General features: G+C 39.2%; 1 long non-coding RNA gene across 1 annotated transcript in view; it reads right to left on the minus strand.

Annotated features, from left to right (window-relative positions):
* LOC116663176 overlaps window positions 1-10,282 on the minus strand; it is a 75,531-nt gene extending 65,249 nt beyond the window's left edge. Inside the window, exon 1 of the long non-coding RNA XR_004319300.1 lies at window positions 9,785-10,282. This is a non-coding gene — a long non-coding RNA (uncharacterized LOC116663176). The remainder of the gene's footprint in view (window positions 1-9,784) is intronic.
* Window positions 10,283-12,367: the final 2,085 nt, after the last annotated feature.

Here is a 12,367-nt window from a genome sequence, read left to right on the forward strand (position 1 = left end):
TTTTTAAATGACTCATTCTTGCCAAACACAGCTAACAACTTTGTAACATTCCCTTTTCTTTACAACCACCTCTACTCTCATTATGTGAAACGCGGCTGTATTCTACGCCTGTATTCCTCTCATTGCCTAACATGCTTTTTTTTCCTCCCGAGTTCAAGAAGATTTACACTTGGCGTGAAATGTTTCACTGATTGCTCTGTTGGGTTTCATTATACCAGTGTAGTTAATCAAAGCAAGTCTGGCCTTGCTACCATGATTCATTGTATGGTTTTTTAAACTTAATCATTTGCACAGAATGAATATACACATTATCACCAGGGCTGGATTTCTTTAACAGCCTGCATGACATGGTACTGGAATGCCTTCGTCGACTGCTGATTCCTGAGAACTCCGCAGTTGCCAGAGTTTTTGTGAAGACACTTCATTGATGGGCTTTCGATTAGGAAAAAGCGAATAGGAAGCCCTTAGGTGGAGCTACAGGGAGCAGAAGAAAGGCAGTAAGATGTGAATTCTCTCCAAGCCAGGAATCCTTTCATCTGTACATAATGTTTCTTGTCGTGGTGTGTGGTCTTCACAATCATAAATTAACAAGTAACATTTCTTCACTCTCCTTCCTAATCCCATCATCAGTTATTGGCTGCTGGCATCTGGGTAAGGTTTGGCAGATCTCGGGATTTTCGGTATAGCCTGAGGGAATCTCTGCCACTGTTGTTTTTAAACTGAAGACGCTAATTGTGTAAGTGTTAACATCTGTGAACTAGGGCGAACAAGGCTAGTTTCTGGGTCTAAGTCAAGTCCAGTGAGGCTCCCATGGACACCCTATTCCTCGACCAAAGAGCAGATTTGCATTTCGCCAGAGCCAGCGGAGTGCAGGAGTCTGCTCCGGGCTCATGGAAGCCAACTGTCAACTTTTCAGGGATTTTATACACTGGGGGTTAAGGTTAAGCACAGCTATTCTTAAAAACCAAAGTATATAAACTTTTAATTAAATAAATCATATTTTTAAAAGGTAATATATACTCAAAACTCATCATTTCCTAAATATTTTACTGAACTGTACTAGTATCCATGCTCTTGAGGTTATTTGTGCCTAGAGTATCTGTACATACAGTGGGAATACCACATGGTTCCAGCTCTACACTCAGTGACATCACGCTGGTGATCTGAAATCAGCCACGATGAGAGTACACCATGGAAATCACAAACACCGCAAACCAGGACTTGATTTTTAGTTCTGCTTTCTCCTTGTGTATGAAGGAAGTACTGTTATTCTACCTGCCAGAAAACTATGTCTCAGAGAAGTTCAGTAAATGATTCGTCCGTAGGATTTTACTGCAGGTGTTTTCTGACTTCAAAATTCATTCTCTTAAGTCTTGTGTTCTATATGTCCCTTCTAGTGGGCTTTTTACCTGCCACTGTCCCTATACACTCATCAAAACTACTACCGGTGTTAACTAGCATTTGGTTTGTATATCCACTGTGTTCCCTGAGTAAGGTACAACTTAAGTACATTCGCTTCTGTGGTTTTTTTTTTCCAGAAAGCCAGTTGTGATACACTGACCAAGACATCTCTATCCAAAATTGCAGGTTCAACTTGAACAAATCTACCCCCAGGAGTGATCAAACTCTGCTGCAGCCATCCTATCACTTAACTTCCACATCCTCGTTGCTTGTCTTCCTCACCATCTCCTAACTCTGGAAAACACTGAAAAGTACTTCCTAGAAATAACTATTTTTTCTGTTTATAAAAAAAAAAAAATCCCAGTTACTAGAATTTACAAATTTTCAGAGCTCTTACTCATCATTCTTCTTCAACCATTCTTCAAGACTTGCCATCACAACCACCAATTTTATGTGCTAGCATCAGCCAAAATGCTCCCACTTAATGTCAACATGTGAGCAACACGAAAGAGACTAAGAAGTGAGGAAAGGAGGCAGTTACGCAGACATGCAGAGAGGTACCCTCCTAAGCACCAGGCTTAATGGGCTTTGAAAGAACCAGGTATTGGATACTTAAGCCTATCTTCTCTATGCCATTCGGATTTGTTTTCCATGGAGAAGACAATCTTTCACTGGGAAACTCAGGGTAACTTTTCAATCCAATACTACCTGGCTGACGTCAGATGAAGGAATTGAGTGGAGTGGTAGCTGAGAAAGAAGAGACACCAAGTCTGATAAAATTATATGGGGCCCACCCACTACTGTTTCAGATTTTCTTAGCCTTATTGGCGAGTACACTCACCGAAGAAATACTAAGTTGCTCTGTGTGTGTGTTCAAATATCTTACCAGCTTTGTCTGATACTCAGATTTTCTGCAGGAGTGAGTATGAAACACGCACATGCTCTGTGGGTGGAGCTTCTCTACTGGAATAATTTATCCCCACCCCAAAGCTTTTTAAGTGGCGACCCCAAAACCTGACCTCCTGATGACATGTTTCAGTCTTTCTGTTCGTTATTGGTACCACATGCAGCCAGAATTACCCTCAGCTTTACCACTGACCCTGGAAGTCATGGCTCTCTCACAGCTTTATCTACTATGACATGAAGATTGTTTCTTCAAAACTATTAGTCACAGTGAACACTTTCCTCGTGTGTACAGTCATCAACATTTTTGCCTATTTTGTAACTTCTGATGGCAAGAAACCGATATCTCAGCCTCACTCCTAACTCAGAGGCCTGTAGATAGCTTATAATGGAAATTGTTTGGTGTGTTGCAATTAGATACAAATCACACTCTAACTTTCCAAGAAGCTTTGTTCCCAAATGCAAAAAAATATGATAGCAAAACTCTGTAAGTAGTTACAAGATTTCTATGCAAAAGTGATATCAAGGAAAGAAGATAACAGAATTCACTTAACTGTAGAATTAAAAATCTGAAGACAACTTATCACAAAATTGTCAAATGTTGGGATTCTTATTATTCTCTTATTAAAAATGCACGACGGCTCTCGTTTTTCCTTATATCTGTATACATTTTCCTCCACAGTTAGACTAATAAAGTATTTTGCAAATAGTAATTTCTTAAAAACACAAGTCCACCAGCTGACCTCAAAAGCTGTGGGATTTTTCTATTCTAGAGTTTGGCTTTAGACTGCTAGCACGTTCTGCAACTTCGGCAACATCACTTGAACTTACCCACTGTCACACCTTTTGTGAAACGGGGATAATAATACTCTCTTAGTTTGTTTGGGCTTCTATAACAAAATACCATATGTGATTTATGTGCTATGACAAAATTCCAAGGTGACTTATAAACAATAGAGATTTTTTTAGCTCACAGGTCTGCCAGGCTAGAAGTCCAAAATCAGGTTCTGGTGAGAATGTGCTTCCTAGTTTATGAATGGTCATCTTTTTGCTGTGTCCTCACACAGTAGAAGCAGGGAGGAGTTTCTGGGATCTCTTTCTATAAGGGCACTAATTCCATTCAAGAGGGCTCCACGCTCGTAACATAATCACCTCCCAAAGACCCTCACCTCCCAACACCATCACATTCTGATTAGGTTTCAACATACGAATTTGCAAGGGAGGGACACAAACATTCAGTGTATAGCAAATGCTCACTGGGAAATTTCCCTAGAGTTCTAGAGGATGACAATTCTGACCTTGATATCTGCACGTGCTCAGACTGCTTGGTCTAGGAGACACTACTACATTTCTTGCACAGTGGCAAAGGGGGATAAAGGAGTATCTGAAGGAGAGAGTCACAGCTGCAGTGAGAAGCTTTCTCAGCACAGCAGGATTCTGGCCTCTTGAGTCTCTGGAACACTCAAATTCACTGAACACAGAGAGGAGGAGGACTATATATATTTATATATTGATCTGCATGCTGGGGTTTCAAATGTGATTCATTATGTACCATTTCCTTTACCCTAATCCATCTGCTAAGGTTTTTCTTCTGTGCAGAAGGAATTTGAAAAAGAAATGCGACTTTAACTGAGAAGAGAGTAACAGCATGACATAGTTAGAACCACCTGCACTAAGAAAGATTCAAGATGGTATTTGTCAAATATTGGAAGATGTGTGTCTGCTAGCTGAGGGATAACGGGATGTTTTCAGAGACTGTTTTAAAGTTCTATGGCCAAGAAAAAAAAAGCTGCATTTGCTTCTCATAATAGTGGTTATCATTTCTCTTGTGAAATGTTTATCTACTGGTGATCTCACTATGGCTTCCTTTGGATTGTCTTCTTGTTTTATTTTCTCTCACTAGAAAAAGCAAACATCTTGGTTCCTGTCTCTTTCTATTATAAGTAGCAAGCATGTGCAAAGTTAAAACAAAGGCTGCATGTTTCCAGGGAGCTGGATAAGTACAGTCAAGTGGACCCTGATGGGAAGGACATGGTGTGGGAATTTGGTAACAAATGCTTACGGATTCTGAAAGAAGTGGAGGAGAGATGGATGAAAACCAGAGGGGGTGGAGTGGGGAGAAAAGAGAGAATAAAATAACACGTAAGGACCTAGACCTAGCCCCTTGGGTGGGAGTGAATAAAACAATCTTCAGCTCAACTTAGAGCTGGTCAACCATGCTTTATGTATACATCATACTAAATTTCAGCTGCTGAAATCAGAAAGATCTTCAACCAGGGATGAGAAAAATTATGCATCATACCCATGTGGACATTTAATTTGTTTATTATCCACACATATTGGTAGATACTAACTTCACAAAATTGTATTTTTCAGCTTGACCCAAGTAATTATTGTGGCTGCCTATTTTCCTTTATTCCTGAGTCTAAAAGATATTTTTATCTTAAAAGTAATTTAACCATGTAACTGAAAGTTTGCAAAGTGGTGAAAATGAGAACAAAAAAGTACCTGGAATATGACCCCATGTCCAGAATGCTGGCAAATGCCTTTTGCTTTTTTTTGTTCTTGTCTTTTTATTTTGCATTTTTACATTATAGTGTAATCATTTATAATATATCTCTTGTATCATATATTTATATATATACATTTCATACATATGCAGATTTTCTATCTCATTATTTTTCCATAAAATTATATTTCATCATCTCATGTTATTATGTATGTGCTTTAAAAAATAAAATTTAATGCCTGCATATCATTTCTGAGTTGATTATAATTTATTTAACCTGGCATTAGGTCCATAGAATATAAATATATGTTATTTCAAAAACTGGGGTCCAAAAGTAAATAGATTAGAATTCACCCAATTGGAAAAAGTTAAAGATGTTACTGTATACCTGCGTTATTATGTTACTTTATATCTGCACTGTTATGTCCTGAGAAGCTCCAGGAGAGGAGATTAGAGTGCTCATTTCTCAAACTTAATTAAATGTGGAACTGTTTTCACCACAGAGCATCATACGATGTTGGTGTTCCCCAGAGCACACTTTGGAAAACAATGGTTTAACCATTTCCTTATTTTTGGATAGCTAGTTTGTAAGAAATGTTTCACTATAATAAAACAATTAAAAATTTAACATCATATGCAAGCAGATTTTTTTCATATATAGAAGTATTTCCTGAGGATTAATTCCCAGAAACTAAAACAAAATAAAACAAGTGAAACAGTTTGTATATTTTTAAGGTCTTTGCTACATATTGCCAAATTTGCTCTCCAACTGCTTTACCGGTGTATTGAATATCCTTCTGGCAACTACAACATTTCACAGATTTGATTATGAGTCTATGGATGATAGATCAGTGCTGCTCTTGGATTTGAGTATGGCTGAGAAAACCAACCAATATACAATCAGCAATCTATTTCCACACTATCCTGAGTGCACGTACTTTTAGTCTCCTGATAGATACGCCCTGAGAGGCAGCAATTTTATGAGCTTTAAAGGGAGCGACACAATTCTGACTCTCATACACTCTGACTGGAGGCTGAGATTCTTTTCCTTTGCTCATAAAGAAGCTGAAGGCTGTGGTGGTACATTTTGAGATACCTAGAAGGTTGCTGACACATGGCACGTGCTCGGTAAATATTTACTAAGTGAAGGAAAGTTTAAATGCGTGACCGTATACCCCTATGCCCACAAAATGTTTTCTCCTGTCCCGCTGTCTTGAGATAGCCCCTATTTCACCCACTACCCCCTCCTCACGGGCCTCAGCATAGGGCACTTAGCCAATGGTCCAAACCATGGAGGACCCAGTCCGGCAGAGAACTTAAATACGGCTGACAGGAAATCTTAGACCTCTCTGAGTTTCAGTTTCTTCTTATCAAAATAAAGTTAATAATATCCTTTCCTGGGTGTCTGGAAGCTCAAAGAGATACAAAAGCACTTTGAAAAGTGAATACCGCAGTGAAAATATGAGGTATAATTATTATTTTTACTAACTCCATGGTACAGATCCCAAACAGTGAGGAAGTCTGGAGAATGGAGTGTTAGGAGTTTGTAGATTAAAGAGAGAAAGTAATGGAAGCCCTAGGCATTCATTTTCCTTCCGGTGGCAGACCTGCAGACAACATTAATGCTTTCCCTAAAAGAACAAAAGTCTCCACTCATGCTGGGGTTTCCAGATTCTTCAGAAGTTGCTAGGAGGACCAGACCTCAGAGTAATTTGCTGACTTTAAAAAATGCATTGTTGACAGCTGGGATTATATGGTATCTCTTTTTTCCTAGACTTTTTCTTGATACTAGTTTTATTGGGTTTTAATCAGACGTGGTCTTGTGAAATGCTTTGAAACCTGATTAAAAAGTAACGTGAATAAAAGTGGAGGAGAACTAACAGCAGTGTTGCGGATCTAAATGACAGATTAATTAAAATATGGTGGTAATTATATGTAATTAGAGTAGACACTTGACATTCATGAGGGACACAGACTGAGACCTTTGGAATGCCCAGATTTGTGAATTCAGAAATAGTAGTACAGGCATTTCTACTTGAATTTTGAAATGTATTGAGAGCCATACATTTCTTGAAGGTATCTTCATATCAAATTAACCACTGTTTCAGACTTTGAAATTTAGATCCTAGTAATCATGGTAGTGGCTGGAATAATTTTCTGAACGGTTTCATGAATCCAATTTCCTGGTTTCCATATAATGTTTATGAATGTCCTGTCTATCTTATTTACTCAAGTCAATGACAAATAGATATTGTGCTTATTTATCTTCTTAAAACTCCTAGTTGTTGTCCAAGAACCCACTATTTCTTTTCTTTTCTCTCTCTTTATTTCTTTCTCTCTCGCTCTTTTGCTTGCTTGCTTTCTTCCTTCCTTCCTTTCCTTCCTTCTTTCCTTTCTTTTTTCCTTCTTTCTTTCTTTTTCTCTTTCTTCTTTTTCTAACCTGCTACAACTCTGAGACCTGTTAAGAGTGCCAGGCAAATAGCAAGTGTGTTCAATAAATATTTGCTGAATGCTTTCTTAAATATTTCTTCACTTTCATACCAGTACCAATTTAGGGGAAAGATAATTTCTCCCCTGAACAAAGTGGATTTGTTTCTTTGTTTTGTTCTGTTTTACTCATTTCAAGAGAGTTACTGCCTGCCTTCCTACCCCTGTGTTTCCTTCCATGTGGAGGCCCTAATGTCCCTAAAACACTTTTGGCCTCTCCCCCTTTTACGTCCCTTTTACTCTAGGGTGGTGGTTCTCAACCAGGTGTGATGTTGCCTTGGCAACGTCTGGAGACATGCGTTACCAATGGGGTAGGAGGGATGTAACTGGCATCTAGTGGGTAATGGCTGGGGGTGCTCCTAGGACAGCCCCTCAAACAGAGAACCATTTGACCCAAAATGTCAATCATGTCAAGTATGAGAAATCATGATCTAGGGAGAGTTAAAATAATGTTACACTTAAGAATAGTTGAGGACTTTTAAAACAGTTCCCTGCCCTTTCTTTTTCTCTTTGCGATCTGCCTGCTTACAGTGAAAACACATTTCTGTCTCTCTGCCCTCTTTCATGGGGTAAGTTTAGTGCGGCAGGATCTGCCACCCACAGGGCAGTCCTGCAGTTTGGGGGTGTCTGTTCAATTCAGGGGAGTGATAGCAAGCCTGTATATCTGCACTCCCTAAACCTCAAAAGTTAAAAAAGGAGATGTTTTAATCTCTCTGCTTGAGTCCTGAATCTCTCCCTCTCAGTTCATTCTAAAGTTGGGTATGAAAAGTTACTTTCATTTGGGGTGCTCCCTCAAGTTCCGACATTATATATACTGAAGGCAACATGCAATATGGATGCTGGATGGCCAGCTGGGTTTACTGACTAGCTATGGCTCCACCCTTTTCATACCAACTCTGCTAACAGTTGAAATGGTGATGGTAAAGCCAACAGTGGATACTAAAGGCCTGGCAGTTGGGAAGATTCAGGTCCTGAGAGGAAGGGAAATTGAAGAGCCTGTTTACTTAAAGATGGAAGAATGACTATGAATGGAAACAAAATGACTACAAATGTACCCATTTGGGATATATCTATTAATATATCTGTCTCCAACTTGGATGCTGGAGTGAACATGTGTTATTTTTGTCTGTCCAGAAGACATCTTTTCAGAACAAAGCCTACATTTTCCTGAGGGAACCATCTTTCTTACACTCTTGGTTCATGTAGGCCAACACCAGACCTGGATGTGGGGGTAGGAATGAAACACAGACCTGACTCATGATGATCTTGACTCCCATGGGCCACCATGAATAGATCACAAATGGGCACCTACCCCAATCATAGTCAAACCAATGCCAGGATTTTGCTGGAACAAACAGGAGAAAGACCTACATTATTGCTGCCAGACTTGAGACCATGAGCATGTTAGCCTGAGCTGCCATGAGCAGGATGCATGGAATAGAAACCAACATATAGAATAAAGTGAACTGAGAGATGGAGAGAAAGAATCCAGGACATAACTGCATCATTTGATCACAAAAATCTAGTCCTGCCTAAATCTTGGATTCTTCACTTACATGAGACAATGAATTCTATCTTATCACCCTTAATTTTTTTTTTTTTTTTTTACAATAGAGAGAATATTTAGTATTGGAGACACCAGCTTTGGACTCATGATCTCAGTCTGTCCCTAGTAAAATAATTCCTCCTCATTCTGATGCTTACACACTGACCATTGTCTTCTCAAATTATACTCTTGACTACCCTCTTGATCTTACTTGTTCAATTGCTTTAACCATATTTGAAAGTATTTCCTACTGGTCACCGGATATGCTGACAACCATGAGTAAATTGATGCCATGAATCAGGTTATAGGTGAGACACCCTATAAAGAAGGAGTCCTTGCACTTATCAGACCAAACCCTGGGAACAACCCACCTTAACCAAATGCTATTCTACAATAATAACTAACATAACAACAAAAGTAATATTAATGGCACCTACCCTTGATTAGCACTATACCGCTTTTCACATACTATCCAAAATGCTCTCTGTATTATTTCATTTAATGTTCCCACCAGCCCTGTAATGTAGTCCTAATTTTCCTACTGTACAGAGGAGGAATCAGAGACAGAGAAAGACTCAACAACTTACCTGTGGTTACAAAGCTAGCAGAAAGTGGCAGTATTGAGAATCAGGTCAGACTCCAGACCCGGTGGCCCTAACCACTGTTCTCTCTTACTTAACAAGCGTACTCACTGGAGGGTACCTCTGTAGCAAGGTTTCATAAACTGCCAAGGATCGAAGTCAGTGATAGGTCCTATTGCTCATTTTCCCCAGGAAATTCATTCATAAAGCAATTCCTTTATGGTACCAACAGAGAACGATTTTAAAATAAAAAATTTACATGTAAAAATTATAGCAGGAGATGCGATGCCCACGCCAAAGACACAGACTCCAACAGTCCTTGCCATGGGAAGTCTGTAAACTCAGTCAATCACTTACCTCTCTCAGTCTCAGTTTCCTCCACTACAAACAGAAGAGGCTGCTGTAGGGTGTACTGATCATGGTGGCCATTGCTTGAGGGCCTACTATGTGCTGGGCATTCTGCTGGCCTTTTACTCATCCATTGGCTCTAAGCAGTCACTCATGCCTTTTTAGGTCTAAACCTTCCGTGATTACAGGCTCCCTGTGAATTAAAATATTTTTGAAAGGGACATGTGAAAATATGAACATGCAACTGCTTGAAAGAGTTGGATTAAAAATCCCCAATAATACAGTCCCCTTAAAGTTAATTTTTACTTCTGTTCTCCACAGGGCAGCATTGTTTGTACTTGGCAAGCAGACACACTGCGGCCATTATCCTTGTTCCAGGGCAGCAACCAATAAATGTGGTGTGACTAAGAAATCAAACGCTCAGAGCTGAGCTCTCGGTGGCCTGCTTAACCTTTGGCTGAGTCCTATTGCCCCGCTGACACCCAGATAGACACGTGAGAAGCCAGAGCATTTTGTTAATATGCAGGAGTTCCCTCCCAGGGCCAAGAAAGGCCTCTATGACTCAAAGAAAATTAGGTTCCTCAGCAGTAAACTGCCCTTTGGGGAAAAGGAAGAGAAATTCCAGAGAAGGGAAAGCAAAAAGAAAGAACACATTTCAACTACTACTCTCAGTTATAATTAAAAACAATGATGGCAGTCAATGACAACTGCTCATTTCAAATGTTCTCCTGCCTCCCAGTCATCTTGGAACTGGTTTCCTTCGTATATATTTATTTTTCTTTAAATATCCTGGGACGTGCACATTATTATCTTCTGTGGACATCTTTAGTAAACAGGCAGCTTAGGCATGTTTGCATTGTTCTGGCTTGTTGCTGTTGTTGACCTGATTGGATCATGCCCTGCTTTGATCACTTAAAAATGAAAGCAGTTTTTACTGCAAATTGCGCTGGAATGATTTGAAAACTAAACAAACCAAAAGGACATGTTCTATTTATTCTCTATTACTTACACATTTAAAAGAACACACAGACCTCCCTTCTCTCACTCCCCAAAACATGAATGTGTTTAGAATGTACTTTTTAACCACCTTCTCTTTGAACATTCTAGGCAAAAAAATCCCTCTGGATTGTCTTCTGAAAAAGGGTCTATAGGCTGGCATTTTGGTTTGGAAAAGCACTTTTTTTTTTTTCATTAGACCCTCCTGGCAGCTCTGTTTACACAGGCTCAGGAGGTTTTGTCCTCACTCCAGCACTTACTTGTTGTAGAAACTTGGACACAATAGCTAAAGTCTCTGAGTTTTGCTTTTCTCCACTGTAATATGGGGAGAGTAACTCAAAATCGCATTGAAAGGGTTAAATTATTTAAAGTATATGACAGGTATTCAAGGAAAAATGAATACAATTTTCCTTTTTGTTGTTATTTTCAACTTACAAATGAGGAAATTGGTGTCAAAGAAATTAAATAACCTGTCCAAGTCCTCAGAGCAGACAAGTGGAGAATTTAGGAATGAACCGTGTTCTTTTGCCTTAAAATTCCCCTCCTCCTATTTTCCCCGTGTAATAGAAACAGCCTAAGTGAAAATTCTGTGCCTGCTAATACTCACACAGCTTTAAGATGTATTCACCCCTGGTCGCCCCACTATTAGACTGTCAACTCCACGTCCTTACTATGAAGACATTCTAGAGTTGCCATTTTCTCTGTCTTAGTTTTGTGGTTAAAATGTCCCCTAATTAAAAAAAAAACTATTATAAAATGAATTGAGAGGTAATGGTTTTAAAAACACTATTTGCATAACGATGTGTCTGTTGCTGTGGTTGCCTTTTCTTGTCTTTTTGATCAACAGCCGAGATAGCCTTATCTTTTCGATGCTACAGTCATGAGGTTATTAAAAGGGACCAAATACCCTAACAGCCTTGTACCTTTGATTTTCTGCCATAGTTTCCAAGTTAATGAGTAAGAGGGTCAAGGGAATTTATTCCTGTGCTTTAGGAAATCTACAAACAATATTAAAAGAGAAGTTGATGGCAGATTAAGAAACTTTTAATAACCTTGTGCAAACCTTCCAGACATTCATTACTCAGCTTCAGTTAGCACATATAGGTGATTGAAATATGCAATTTCAAAATATGCTGTGGGAGTTAGGAGAGAGCCAGAGGCTGACAGAGAGGTCGTTTGGGCAAGAAAAAGGAGGTTTCAGGGCCAAGGAGTTCAGTGAAAGAGTTGGCTCTTTTATTCTGCTGTATTTTAAACTAGAATATGACATAAGAAGGAATGTTGGAAGCCTTGGAGGGTCTTGTATGCATACCATTTTGAAATCCACGGTGGACCACTGATTAATTTCCGGGAGGCATGTGTGCTTTAGTTGAGAGAAAACACAGTATTCTCTCTCCTCTCTCCTTTTCTCTCTTTCTCTTAAGATGCCATTTTTCTAGGCAAGCAAGTAGCTTCCTAACTGCTTTATCAATGCCAGTCTAAGAAATGGAAATTCTGAGATGTTTTCCTGTTCATCTTTGAACAGGTATTTATCTTCCTAATGTTGTTTCTCAGAACTGACTGTGAATTGGTACAGAACTTGACCTTATCCACTGGATT

Source organism: Camelus ferus, chromosome 4, assembly GCF_009834535.1.
Source record: "Camelus ferus isolate YT-003-E chromosome 4, BCGSAC_Cfer_1.0, whole genome shotgun sequence".
Taxonomy (NCBI): domain Eukaryota; kingdom Metazoa; phylum Chordata; class Mammalia; order Artiodactyla; family Camelidae; genus Camelus; species Camelus ferus.